This window comes from Phyllobates terribilis, unplaced genomic scaffold, assembly GCF_046119375.1.
Source record: "Phyllobates terribilis strain yellow unplaced genomic scaffold, ASM4611937v1 Scaffold_4__5_contigs__length_816908805, whole genome shotgun sequence".
NCBI classification, from domain to species: Eukaryota; Metazoa; Chordata; class Amphibia; order Anura; family Dendrobatidae; genus Phyllobates; species Phyllobates terribilis.
The window spans coordinates 47248983-47264636 of record NW_027362764.1 but is presented as its reverse complement, the minus strand read 5'-3'; the positions used below and the strand labels follow the sequence as shown (position 1 = coordinate 47264636).

The 15654-nt window shown below is 43.4% G+C and overlaps 1 long non-coding RNA gene across 1 annotated transcript in view; it reads left to right on the top strand.

The window, feature by feature from the left end:
• The window catches only part of LOC141264900 (uncharacterized), a 70765-nt gene extending 55471 nt beyond the window's left edge, over positions 1-15294 (top strand). The window contains exon 2 of the long non-coding RNA XR_012320021.1: positions 14534-15294. This is a non-coding gene — a long non-coding RNA (uncharacterized lncRNA). The remainder of the gene's footprint in view (positions 1-14533) is intronic.
• Positions 15295-15654: the final 360 nt, after the last annotated feature.

The window sequence follows — 15654 nt, the reverse complement described above, 5'->3', positions numbered from 1 at the left end:
ACAGGATGGCAGTGGGGCGGATCTCTCCCTCCAGCCGCGTCTTATAAGTGGTTAACGGCCTCAGTTTTCATTTAAAATCCAGCAGCAAAGTTTGGGACGTGTCAGTGGTTGGTTTACTAGCTGCAGAGCAGGAGGCTCTGTGCACTGCAAGCGTGTGTGAAGGCACAACACAGGCCCGTGAAGGCAACGTAACTGTTGCACCTCAGAGCAAAACGGCGGTGCCGTCGCCCACAGCAACAGGTGCACGGACTGTTTGGACCACCAAGCTGCGATCCGGAGGACATCATTTGTATTTAAGTTGCGAGTTTTAGCAAATGAAGACACTTAAGTTGAACTTTTCCTTGGGTCACTGCCTCATTACCGCACAGTGTGAACACCGCCGCACTACACTATCTATTATCTATCTATTATCTATCTATCTATCTATCTATCTATCTATCTATCATCTATCTATTATCTATCTATTATCTATCATCTATTATCTATCTATCATCTACTGTATATATTATCTATCTATTAGCTATATATTATCTATCTATTATCTATCTATTATCCATCTATATCTATCTATTCAGCTATTATCTATCTATTATCTATTATCTATATATCTATCTATCTATTATCTATTTATCTATTATCTATCTATCATTTATCATCTATTATCTATCATCTATCTACAGTTATATGAAAAAGTTTGGGCACCCCTATTAATCTTAAGCTTAATGTTTTCTTAAAATTGGTGTTTTTGCAACAGCTATTTCAGTTTGATATATGTAATAGCTGTTGGACAGAGTAATGTTTCTGCCTTGAAATGAGGTTTATTGTACTAACAGAAAATGTGCAATCTGCATTCAAACAAAATTTGACAGGTGCATAAGTATGGGCACCCTTATCATTTTCTTGTTTTAAATACTCCTACCTACTTTTTACTGACTTACTAAAGCTCTTTTTTGGTTTTGTAACCTCATTGAGCTTTGAACTTCATAGCCAGGTGTATGCAATCATGAGAAAAGCTACTTAAAGTGTCCACTTGCAAGTTGTTCTCCTGTTTGAATCTCCTCTGAAGAGTGGCATCATGGGCTCCTCAAAACAACTGTCAAATGATCTGAAAACAAAGATAATTCAACATAGTTGTTCAGGGGAAGGATACAAAAAGCTGTCTCAGAGATTTAACCTGTCAGTTTCCACTGTGAGGAACATAGTAAGGAAATGGAAGAACACAGGGACAGCTCTTGTTAAGGCCAGAAGTGGCAGGCCAAAAAAAACATCAGAAAGGCAGAGAAGAAGAATGGTGAGATCAGTCAAGGACAATCCGCAGACCACCTCCAGAGAGCTGCAGCATCAACTTGCTGCAGATGGTGTCACTGTGCATCGGTCAACTATACAACGCACTTTGCACAAGGAGAAGCTGTATGGGAGAGTGATGCGAAAGAAGCCGTTTCTGCAAGCACGCCACAAAGAGAGTCGGCTGAGGTATGCAAAAGCACATTTGGAGAAGCCAATTTCTTTTTGGAAGAAGGTCCTGTGGACTGATGAAACCAAGATTGAGTTGTTTGGTCATACAAAAAGGCGTTATGCATGGCGGCAAAAAAACACAGCATTCCAAGAAAAACACTTGCTACCCACAGTAAAATTTGGTGGAGGTTCCATCATGCTTTGGGGCTGTGTGGCCAATGCCGGCACCAGGGGCGGACACAGACTGTAGTGGGCCCCTGTGCAAGAAATTTTTGGGGCCCCCCCTGCCCTTCATAAGGCAACAAAGTTATGTAAACATAACCCCCCCATGTGCATCTCTCATCCCCCCCCATGTGCATCTTTCATCGCCCCCCATGTGCATCTTTCATCGCCCCCCATGTGCATCTCTCATCCCCCCCATGTGCATCTCTCATCCCCCCCCATGTGCATCTCTCACCCCCCCCATGTGCATCTCTCACCCCCCCCCATGTGCATCTCTCATCCCCCCCGTGCATCTCATCCCCCCCGTTCCTAGTTAATTAATTGTATTTAAAAAAAATAAAACTTGTTATACTTACCCCCATGCGATCCCTGCAGAATCCTGGCACTCGTCCACGTCGCTGCCACCAGGTTCTCCTGACGTTCGGCCATGTGACGGCGGCACATACATAGCCAGCAGCTTTGTTTTGGCCAAAAGATTTTTAAAGCCGCCACCACGATAAGGTAGACTCTTCTGGCCGGGCCCTACTCTAACCTATTAAAATTTTCTTAAAACATCCAATACTCTTTTTAGATATATTTTTATTTCGTTTTCTTTAAGGGAATGTGTCATATACATTTTTTTTTAAATGACCAATAATACCACATACAGGGAATACCGCCACACCATGACCAGACCACATATTACCACAACATAGTGACCGAATAATACCACACAGAAGGAAGAAAAACTGCCACACCATGACCAGACCACATATTACCACCACATTACTAATATTACCATAAGTGTCATTATACACGGGAGCTCTATACATGGTATGTATAATTTAAGTGTCCAGGTAATCTAGTGATCACCAGTGACATTATACACAGGAGCTCTGTATATAGTGTCAGTGTACAGGTAATACAGTGATCACCAGTGACATTATACACAGGAGCTCTGTATATAGTGTCAGTGTACAGGTAATACAGTGATCACCAGTGACATTATACACAGGAGCCCGGTACATAGTATATAGTGTAAGTGTACATGTAATACACTGACTCACTGGTGACGTCTCTAGGTGAAGTCCTTCAGCTACGCTTTTCTCCTTCATCCAGCACAGACCGCCATCACGTCTTCCAGCCAGGACTCGTCTCTGCATAAAATAACACAGTTATCTAGAGCACATTCCCCAACTTCTACATTACGCAGCTGAATACAGACGTGCACCCACCATTAATATATAGTTATTATGCCACCCACCATTCCAAATATAAATTGTAATCCACCACGGTGCCTCCATTAACTGTAAATAGGCACTTAATATATAATTTAATTAGAACCTCTACTCTTTCCACCAATTTGTTACCAGTTACACTCCTGCATCCGCAACGCCCCCTACTCTATACTTCCTGCTCCCCGCATTCATTATTTACATGCACCCCCTGCCCCAATTCATTATATCATGTCCGTGCTCTCCCCACCCCATCATCATTTACTCTCCCCCACCCCACATTCATTATGTGCAGCTCATTATCCCCCTACTCCCAATTCCCCCATGTGCAGCTCATTTTCTCCCAATTCCCCCATGTGCAGCTCTCATCCCCCCCATGTGCACATCTCTCATCCCCCTCCCCATGTGCATCTCTCATCCCCCCACATGTGCAGCTCTCACCACCCCCCCCATGTGCACCTCTCTCATCCCCCTCCCCCACATGTGCACCTCTCTCATCCCCCTCCCCCACATGTGCACCTCTCATCCCCCTCCCCCCATGTGCATCTCCCATTCCCCCCCCATGTGCACCTCTCTCATCCCCCTACCCCCATGTGCATCTCCCATTCCCCCCCCATGTTCATCTCCCATTTCCCCCCCCCTCCATATGTGCATCTCCCATTTCACCCCCCCATATGTGCATCTCCCATTTCCCCCCCCCATATGTGCATCTCCCATTCCCCCCCCCCATATGTGCATCTCCCATTTCCCCCCCCATATGTGCATCTCCCATTTCCCCCCCCCCATATGTGCATCTCCCATTCCCCTTCCCCCCCATGTGCATCTCCCATTCCCCTTCCCCCCCATGTGCATCTCCCATTTCCCCCCACTCCTAGTTAATTGTATTTAAAAAAAAAAAATAAAACTTGTTATACTTACCCCCATGCGATCCCTGCAGAATCCTGGCGCTCGTCCAAATCGCTGACACCAGGTTCTCCTGACTTCCGGTCATGTGACGGCGCGGTCACATGACCGGAAGTCAGGGGAATCATAAAGGCGCTGCCGCAGCAGAGCAGCGCAGCGCTGATGTCCCGGACCCGGCGCTTAGCATGGGGCCGGGGGCCCCATGAGGAGAGAGACGCACAAGAGGGGGGGCTCCGAGGGGGCCCCTACCGGCCGGGCCCCATACTGGAGTCAGGGCAGTCATGCCCTGATGGCGGCCCTGCTGGAGGCTGGAGGGGCCCCCTCTCCCTCGGGGCCCCCGTTCAATGAACCGGCTGCACGGTCGGTAGTTCCGCCCCTGGCCGGCACCGGGAATCTTGTTAAAGTTGAGGGACGCATGGATTCCACTCAGTATCAGCAGATTCTTGACAATAATGTTCAAGAATCAGTGATAAATTTGAAGTTACGCAGGGGATGGATCTTTCAGCAAGACAATGATCCAAAACACCGCTCCAAATCTACTCAGGCATTCATGCAGAGGAACAATTACAATGTTCTGGAATGGCCATCCCAGTCCCCAGACCTGAATATCATTGAACATCTGTGGGATCATTTGAAGAGGGCTGTCCATGCTCGGCGACCATCAAACTTAACTGAACTGTAATTGTTTTGTAAAGAGGAATGGTCAAAAATACCTTCATCCAGGATCCAGGAAATCATTAAAAGCTACAGGAAGCGACTAGAGGCTGTTATTTTTGCAAAAGGAGGATCTACTAAATATTATTGTCACTTTTCTGGTTAGGTGCCCATACTTATGCACCTGTCAAATTTTGTTTGAATGCAGATTGCACATTTTCTGTTAGTACAATAAACCTCATTTCAAGGCAGAAACATTACTGTGTCCAACAGTTATTACATATATCAAACAGAAATAGCTGTTGCAAAAACACCAATTTTTATAAAACATTAAGCTTAAGATTAATAGGGGTGCCCAAACTTTTTCATATAACTGTATCATATAGCTATTATCTATTTATCATCTACCTATCTATTATCTATTTATCATCTATCTATTATCGATCTATCTATCTATAGAAGTATAGGTGCAGCATCAGCAGTACAGAAGTTTAGTTTCCACGTATTCTAGAATTATACGGATAAATGTAGCAGGGTTGAGTTTTTCAGATGCAGCAGAGCTGAGGTCATCACATACCTGCCGCTCTATAGAGGACACACAGATATAAGGCTTGGCTCTTCTTGGACTTACCGCCATGTCCGCTGTCACACGCACAGTTAATCTCATTACTCTAGAAAGCCATCGCCAGTGTTTTCGGAGGACACTCAGCAGGACTAGATGGACTATTGCACACAATGCGAGTAATTAAAAAAGGATTTCTTTCTGTGTTTTTTCTTCTTCTTCTTTTATTAATTTCAACCATTTTATTAATTCCGTATATTAAAATTCTATAGACACTGAGTTACAACTTTCATAATCTTCATTTCATTATCTTAATGAGATCTCTCCCACATTATCCCGCAGTTTAATTCTGATCACATTAATGGAGGTACACAGCCAGGAATCAGTGCGACTGGTTTTTTTTTCCCTTTATTTTACCCCCCTTCCCATTTTCTTTTTCCTTTTTATGTCCGTTTCGCTTTGGCAGGTTTTATAATTGCAAAGTTGTAATTTTTAGCCGCCAGTTTCAAGTCGATTGTATAAAGGCTCGAGGCACAAGGCATGAAAAAAAGCGGAGCAAATGACAGAACTTGCTATGGAGCGTTGGGGGTTCTGGATTATTAGGGACTGGCCCCATGTAGCTATTTAGATATTTGAGTTCTTTTATTCTTTTATAGAATATTTATCATCATCGTTATCATTACCATTAGTGATGAGCGAGCTACTGCTCGGTACTCGCCCGAGCATCTCACTGCTCGAGATGCTCGGCGCTTGCCGAGTATTTCCGGGGTTGCTCGGCGGGAGCTCGGGTCCCCTCCCTGCATGTTTGGCGCTCTTTACAGAGCCAATGAATATGCAGGGATTGTCTGCCACTCACTGTAATGCCGCAGCCATGTTGGTTGTGGCATTACAGTGATTGGCTGCCCGCACAGCGTCATCAGGTCTATATCAGACCTGGCGCCGCCATGCTCGTCACAGTCACTCCGGAATCAGACAGTGTAGGGAGAGCTGCTGCTGAGCTAGGGAGAGATTTGCTTGTTTCTTAGTTAGTGTAGGTATACCAGACTATATTAGAGACACATATCCATCTCAACAAACAGTCCTTCTGAGGACTAATCCATCTGCAGAAATATCAGTGCTAGTCAGGCAGGCAGGGTATATAGCAGACTGCAGTGCACATAGCAAGAGGGTCCATTCCAGTTCTGTCTGCTGCTGTTAGATATTTCTAGAAATAGCCCCAGATAACAAGGGCCAGGAATAATTTTTTTTTTGGATCTTAATCCTGATTATTTGCTTAAAAAGCAATCCAGAGAACACAGTTTTTCTGCTCCATTTGCTGGTTGGCACTGCAGAATACAGCCAGGTCCTTTCCATATTACAGCGCTAAAAATCCAGGTATTTAAAACTGTGGTTTGTCCGTCACACGGATCACATATAATTGTGCTGAAAATATTGCCATTTCTGGCCTCCAATGAAATTTTGTTGCAGTGTGTCAGTGAAGTTATTGACACGAGGTCGCTGTTAAAAATAGTTACCTACAGGCCAGCTATTTAAAACTGTGTTTTCTGTCACACGTATCACATATCACTGCTGTTCAAATACAGCCATTTGTAGTGAACGTGGAAAATATTATCCTCCATGTAAAATGGGCAAGGCACGTGACAAGGGACGGGGAAGTGATGGTGATGATGGTGCATTCAGAGGCCGAGGTCGTGGGTAAGCTGAAATTGTGCTACAACAAACACCCATATCTTCTCGCTCGACTTTCCTGTCCCAATTAATAGGGGACCGCAGAACACCACTATTGAACACAGAGCAGTGTGAAAAGGTTATTGGTTGGACAGCAGATAATGCTTCCAGTCACTTAGCCACCACCACCACCCTGTCTTCCACACGGTCAAGTCTCAGTAGCCATGAGTCTGGACTGCATATTCCTCACTCTGAACCTCCTTCCTCCCACCATGCCGAGTGCCCGGAGACAACTGATCCCACACTTGGACAACCCGAAGAGCTGTTCACTTTTCCATTTAGCGATGCCCAAATATTTGAGCAGCCACGGTCACACGAAGGTGGGAAACTGTCACAAGAGGTGGACGATAATGAGACACAATTGCCAGAAAGTCAGGAGGAGGACCAGGGTGCGGAAGTAGAAGACGAGGTGGTGGATGATATAGTAACTGACCCAACCTGGCAGGAGGACATACAGCAGCACACAGGGGGAGGGAGGCATAGCACCACAATAGGCAGGAAGAAGCAATGTGGTGGCCACAGACAGAAGGCAGGCAACCGTTCCCCGTAACATCAACGCGACGGAAGTTGCCAGTACAACTGTTAGGTCTTCCCGAGTCTGGTTGTTTTTTAAAGACTGTGCCGATAACCCCAAAAAGTCCATTTGCACCACCTGCCAGGCCAGCATCAGCAGGGGTAGCAAAACTACTAGCCTGACCACCACCAGCATGATCAGGTACATGGCAGCAAAGCACCCGACTAAGTGGGCCGAACCCCAGGGTCCAGGAACATTGTCTGTGGGTGGCACCACTGCTTCTTCCGCTGTTGTGCGTCCAAGCCAATCCTCTGTCCATGGCGCATGCGAAGATGCCTCCTGCCCTGCACCTGTCATTGCACACTCTCAACTAGCACCATCAGAAGCACATCTACGTCCTTGTCCCAGCGCAGCATTCAGTTGGCCCTACCCCAGTCCTTGGAACGCAAGCGCAAATACGCAGCCAACGCCCCCACAGGCCATACTACTAAATTCACACATTTCGCGACTGTTTGCGCTCGAAATGTTGCCTTTTAGGCTCGTAGAGACAGAAGCTTTCCGCAACCTGATGACGGCGGCCCTCCCTCGGTACTCGGTCCCCAGCCGCCACTATTTCTCCCAGTGTGCCGTCCCCATATTACACAAGCACGTGTCCCACAACATTAGTCGTGCCCTCAACAACGCAGTTACTGGGAAAGTCCACCTAACCACGGACACGTGGACAAGTGCTTGTGGGCAGGGACGGTACATTTCGCTGACGGCACACTGGGTTAACATAGTGGAAGCCGGGACCCAGTTGGACCTTGGGATGGAACACGTCCTCCCGACGCCGAGGATTTCGAGCTCTGGGTCAATCAGAGTTGCCCCCACATTCTACAGCTTCTGCACCTCCTCCTCCTCTTCAGCCTCCATCTCCAAAATGACCACATCAGTTCCAAGCTGGAATCAGTGCATCACTGCCTCTGCCAAGCGGCAACAGGCTGTGCTGAAGCTAATATGCTTAGGTGACAAACCACACAACGCTGAAGAGTTGTGGACAGCTCTGAGATAGCAGGCAGATCTATGGCTGACACCGATGAACCTACAGCCAGGCATGGTCATGTGTGACAATGGCTGGAACCTGGTGGCGGCTCTTAGGCGAGGTGAGCTCACACACGTACCATGCTTGGCCCATGTGCTTAACCTCGTGGTTCAGTAGTTTATCAAAACCTACCTGGAGCTGCCGGATCTGCTTGACAAAGTACGCCGCCTGTGTGCCCATTTTAGAGAGTCACCTACAGCTTCTGCCCCCCTTGCCATGTTTCAGCAGGGTTTGCAGCTTCCGGCTCACCGACTGGTGTGTGATGTCCCCACGTGTTGGAACTCTGCATTGCAGATATTGGGAAGGATTTGTGAGCAGAAGAGGGCTGTTGACTACCAGCATCAACAAGGCAGTCGGTATTCAGTTCAGACTCCACACATAAGACCTCAGGAGTGGACATGGATGTCAGACATATGTACCATCCTCCAAAACTTTGATGACTCCACCAAGAAGGTTGAGCGGCAATGATGCCATTAATAGCGTCACCATCCTGCTTCTCTGTCTTCTGAAACGTTCTCTGTTCAAAGAGGATGCATTGCAGGCGGAGCACGATGCGATGGAGAAGGAACCATACAGGGTGATTACACACAGCCCAGCCTCATCTCATCCCAATGTGGATGTAGTGAACTATAGACGGTACTACCTGCACAACTGTCATACCGTCTGTTCAGCATGGATGGCCTGAGGACAAGGAGGAGGAGGAGGAGAGCATGGTCAGTTGTACTCTTGGTGAGGACACGGAAGTCTAGCCTGTTAGCAGTCTGGCATGCATGGCTGAGCTTATGTTACGCTGCCTTTCCCGTGACCCTCGTGTTCTCCATATTTAGAGTGACAGTCATTACAAGTTGGTGACACTTCTAGAACCACGCTACAAGGAGAACTTTCTATCTCTTATTCCCGAGGCGGACAGGTCTACTAAAATGGGGCAGTACCAGAAGGCCCTTGTTGCGAAATTATTAAAAAAAATTCCCATCTGAAAACACTAGCGGTGGAGGTCACAGTTCGTTGGACAACCAATGAGTACAGGCGAGAGAGACACAACTCTAATCCAGCAGAGGCAGGGGAACACTCTCAAAGTTCTGGGACAGTTTTCTCAGACCCTCCCATCTTACAGGCCCTGAGGTGCAGGGTACTCTCACAAGGAGTGCAAAGTTTAGGAAGATGGTGAGGGAGTACCTTGCCGACCGCACCAACGTCCTCCGTGATTCCTCTGTGCCTTATAATTATTGGGTATCCAAGCTGGACACGTGGCATGAACTGGCTCTCTACGCCTTGGAGGTCCTGGCCTGCCCTGCCACTAGCGTTTTGTCAGAGTGGGTTTTTAGTGCCGCTGGTGGAATTATAACTGATAAGCGCATCCGCCTGTCAACTGAAAATGCTGACAGGCTGATTCTTATAAAAATGAACAAGGGCTGGATTGGGCCAGACTTCTCAACACCACCAAATGATAGCAGCGTAACATAAACTTTATTAGATTTTCGGAGATCTATTCCCATGCCACTCTTCACACCTACACATGGGTATATGCTTCCTGATTTTTTCTATTTGCTCTTGTCCTCCTCCTTCTCCCCATCCTCCATCACCATATCATTCACCACCATATCGCCTCCTCTACGTGTCTTGAAAGGGGCATTGGGGATCCTCCAAATTTTTTTGCAGCCGTTGCTTCACTGCATAGGCAAACACTAAGGTAGACCCACTTCCTAATATGGGAGCATTGTTTTGAGGAGGCTACGTCTCTTGCAAGGGGCATTGGAGTGGCTCCAAATTTTTGGCAGCCGTTGCTTCACTGCATAGGCAAACACTATGGTAGACCCACTTCCTAAAAATGGGATCATTGTATTAAGGAGGCTCTCTGACCTCTACGTCTCTTGCAAGGGGCATTGGAGTTCCTCCAAATTTTTGGCAGCCATTGCTTCACTGCATAGGCAAACACTATGGTAGACCCACTTCCTAATAATGGGAACATTGTTTTATGGAGGCTCTCTGACCTCTACGTCTCTTGCAAGGGGCATTGGAGTTCCTCCAAATTTATGGCAGCCCTTGCAGTCACTGCATATGCAATAACAGTATAGGAGACCCACTTGTTAATAATGGGAAAAACAAAGCATAGCCGGCTGATGGCTCTCTAACAATGGCAAGGGCCGAATGCTGGCCGTTTAAGAATAGTAAGGGCCGCCTGATGGCCCTATAAAAATAGGCTTTGTGACTTTCAGAGTCCCTCCTTCATAAATGAAACAGGATGTGTCTGATGATGTGTCACACACCACATGGCCAGATAAGGTTGTAAAATGTTAAAATGACATTTCCCAGTGAATGCATTTGTCTTGGTTGAAAGCAATGCAAAAGTGCAAAAAGCATCAGAAATGCTACGTGTGAACATAGCCCAAGGTGTGGAGGAGTATTTTTGTTTTTGGTTATTTATTTTGCCTTATATACAAGTCATTACCCTGGAAAGGATGTTCCTTAACATATTTCCCAGGAAAATCCATTTTGGTTTCAATTTTTATATGTTTTGTTGTGAGACCGTAAAAGTGGCGTAATACTCTGACAATGAACAACGCTGTTCACAGCAGAGAACTGAGAGTCAGAAATGCTTCCAGGGGTCTTCCCCATGCTGTTCCCATGTCATTTGAGCACTGTTCCCGTCGATTTGGGCAATTTTTAGGCCCTCTGCAGACCGCCGGGGGGAACCGCCTGAAAAATGCTTGAGTTTCCCATAGAGTTACATTGGGCTCGTTGCTTGGGTCGAGCACCTGAGTATTCCAATGTGCTGGACCTGAGCAACGAGTACCCGAGCATTTTAGTGCTCGCCTATCACTAATTACCATCATTATTTCTGTGTGATTAACTATTATATTATTATTACTTATCGGCAATATTTGTTCATTAACCCCCTTCTAGATGGGAAATTATGATGCTACCTTCCCTCAAATACACAGATACTAAGTTTTATATGTGTACAGTTACTACTCAGTTAATATTAAGACAGAGTTCAAATAAGTTTTATGCACAATTTATTATTAAGTAGCAATAGATTCATCAGGTACATAGTTATCAATATCCACAAATATTCAATTATATCCCACAATCCCTAGTGACCAGTAATACATCACAGGCAATAGTGCAGATATGGGATATACATCCTACCACAAAAAGACAAGGGTACCTTGTAGCTAATAGAGCTAGCACAGATATGTTGTCATAGTAGACGTACAGTGCAGTTATATAGTAGTTTTACCTAAAGTGCCTGTGCATTACTAGATAGTTCATACAAATATTGCACCCTTACCCAGGTTGGTGAGATATTGGTCATAGAAGGATAAAGCAACCCCAACGCGCGTTTTGCATTCAATATGTTACTGCTAGAAACATAGCTAGAAAAGCACTGTAAGCCAAGAATAATACCTAACACATAACCATGCGGCAATTATGACAGTTAACATATTATGATAATACAATATAGTATTCCAAGATTAATGATTGCATAATGAATTGCGTTCCCATCCATACGTTTCAATTTTGTTCAGTGTCCACAATCGGTTGAAGACTTAGGTTGGTATGACACAGAATAAGATAATATGTTAGTTGTAGAAGGAAAGACCAAATGACAAGAAAGGGGAAAACAAAAACAAATATTACTAATGATGAAACCAATTAAAAATACCATAAATGCTATATATTTAAAGAAAAGAGGTGAAACTCAAGGATTCGTACAAACCAGTGGGGTCCATGGTTCCCAGCTCTACAACCCACTTCATCTCTCTTTGTGCCAATTTTTTTTTAATATTACCACCTTGTATACCACCATGGATGACATCGATGCAGCGAACCATGAAAGTTTTAGGGTTACTGTCATGAAACATTTTAAAATGACGCGGCACTGTCTTTAATCTGCACCAATGTCCCTCACATGTTCTTGACTCTTATCTGCAAATCCCTAGAAGTCCTATGTACAGGTGCTTCTCACAAAATTAGAATATCATCAAAAAGTTAATTTACTTCAATACAAAAAGTGAAACTCCTATATTATATAGAGTCATTACAGAGAGAGTGATCTACTTCAAGTGTTTATTTCTGCTAATGACGCGCCCAAGGGATGGGGACTCGGCGCCCGGGCCTTGCTGTTTGGTTTTGGGGGACTCCGGGGTGGCCGGCTCCCGGGCCCGTACCCTGGGGTCACTCTTTAAAAGAAAGAAGGAATGGTGGGAAAGGTGTATGGGAAAGGGGAAAGATTGTGACGCCACCCGTGGTGTCTGGTGAGTCCTCTGAGGCCGGTGATCAGGCAGCTTAGATGGTGCGGCTCCCCACAGGTGGAGCGGGGCCTCAGGGCAGCGTAGGAGAAGGGATGCAGGACAGAGGGGACCCAGCCGGGTCGGAGGAAGAATGGGCACACACACGACAGTTCTAATGCAGCCTGATGAGACCAAGCCTTTTTTGGTCGAGGTCGATGCTTCATCGGTGGGGGTCGGAGCAGTTTTGTCTCAGGAGAACAGGGATGGAGTACATCCTTGTGCCTTCTTTTCGAAAAAATTTTCGGAAACCGAACTGAATTATGATGTTGGAAATCGGGAGTTACTGGCTATTAAACTCACGTCTGAACATTGGCGTCATTTTTTGGAAGGCGCTAGATTTCCTATTCAGGTTTTCTTTACTTCGAATTTGTATTATGGCAAGAAAAAGGCAGCTAACAGTCTATTCAGTAGGACTATCAGCTGTGTATCCACCAGACTTCTGCACAACACAACTGATGGTCCCAACCCCATTTATAAGGCAAGAAATCCCACTTATTAAACCTGACAGGGCACACCTGTGAAGTGAAAACCATTTCCGGTGACTACCTCTTGAAGCTCATCAAGAGAATGCCAAGAGTGTGCAAAGCAGTCATCAAAGCAAAAGGTGGCTACTTTGAAGAACCTAGAATATAAGACATATTTTCAGTTGTTTCACACTTTTTTGTTAAGTATATAATTCCACATGTGTTAATTCATAGTTTTGATGCCTTCAGTGTGAATGTACAATTTTCATAGTCATGAAAATACAGAAAAATCTTTAAATGAGAAGGTGTGTCCAAACTTTTGGTCTGTACTGTATATATATATATATATATATATATATATATATAAAGAAAAAATAATAACTAGATAATAATTAAATAAATAAATAATAATAATGAAAAAAAAATAGAATCACCCCCTCCCCTTTTTCCTCATTAATAATATATATAAAAAAACATATCTGGTATCGTCAAGTGCTTAAAAGTCAGCTCTATCAAAATATAAATGTAATTAACTCATACTAATAAAAAAGAAATAAAGTGGCAGAATTGCATTTTTCAGTTGCTACCACAACTGTTTTAAAAAAAATATAATAAAAAACTATTGACACGTTGTACTTACCTGAGAATCATATCACTGAAAACATTGAAACAATAAAAACATTCTCCTTGCAGAAAGCAAGCAGAAAAAACTTCCCATCCATGGAAAAATAAAAACGCTACAGTTCTTGGAAAATGGCTTCACAAACCAAAATTTGGTGTTTTTTTTCTTTTCTTCAAACCTGTGAATTTTTTTTCACCACTTAAAAAAAAAAGTTTGATATTATTGTATTTGTAATGACATGAAGAATCATGTTACCAGGTCAGTTTTACTGTACAATAAACACCATAAAAAAAACAAAATTCCAAAACAATGTCAGAATTTAATTTTTTTCATCAATTCATCACATTTTTATTTTCTTTTACCATTTTCAGTACATTTTATGGTAAAATCAATACTTTTTTTTTCAAAACTACAACTCATCCCGTAAAAAAACACAGCTGTCTTATGGCTATGTCAATGGAAGAATAAAAATGTTATGCCTTTTTGAATAAGAGGAGGAAAAAAACAAAGCCATAAAATGTAAATTTGAGGGGTTAAAAATTAAAACTCTTTCTACCTGCAAAGCCCACTAGGGGGAGCTTAGGAGTTTACTGTATACAGTTGTTTAATAATTATTATTATTATTAGCTCCCTCTAGTGGTGACTGCAGGTGGACAGGACTTTATCATTAAGCACTTCATCTCTCCAGGAGGTTTGGAGCCCAGCAAGATGCAACTGTGACTGCTGATATAATGTATTAAGAAATTAATCAAAACAGTACGTAAAAACACATCTAACCTTGAAATAATCAATATTTTACTCCTTTCTATTTTCTAACAGAATTACATCTGATAACTATTCGTAAAAGCCCAGCACACAGAAAATTGTTGAGTGCGAGAAAAATATGAAAAAAAAATCCAAGAAAGAACATTTTTTCCCATCTTTTTCATCTAGAACTAAACACTTATGGGAGTTAAAAAGAACATCCTTTTCATTTCCAAGGCTGATAAATCAGAAGTGGTTTTCAAAGCTGCTCCAGATTACTAAGGAGCTACTTTAAAGTATATCTCCAGCACTTTAGAAAATGAATTCCACTCAAGAATCCACCAACCTGTATATTATTATTGGGCGGTCGGCCATTGAATGCAATTGGAACAATATATATTTTGTTACAATGTAGCGCAGAATGCAGAGAAGTGAGGAACGGGCTGAAGGTACACACTGAGACTTTGATGTCACAGATATTTAACACATACAGGAAGGATATAATACTTAATATAAGCTGGCTAAGGGTAGAAAACAGCAAACACATTTAAAAACATCATAAAAAACATTTAAGTATTTTCTAGATGGTGAGGGTGTAGATTGGGCTAGAAAATATTTCTCCTTGACCATTGATCTGGTATTTTTTTTAATTTTACAGGTGAGTGTTTCTAGGAGAGAAGAGGACAACAGACAGTGTAAAAATCCATGTCATAAATGCAACTCCAGTTAATCCCATTAGGCTAGAATATAACTACTATAATACTGCCCCCTATATACAAGAATATAACTACTATAATACTGCCCCTATGTACAAGAATATAACTACTATAATACTGTTCCTATGTACAAGAATATAACTACTATAATACTGCCCCTGTGTACAATAATATAACTACTATAATACTGCCCCCTATATACAAGAATATAACTACTATAATACTGCTCCTATGTACAAGAATATAACTACTATAATACTACCCCCTATGTACAAGAATATAACTACTATAATACTGCTCTCTATGTACAAGAATATAACTACTATAATAATGCTCCTATGTACAAGAATATAACTACTATATTACTGCCCCCTATGTACAAGAATATAACTACTATAATACTGCCTCTATGTGCAAGAATATAACTACTATAATACTGTCCCCTATGTACAAGAATATAACTACTATAATACTGCCCCT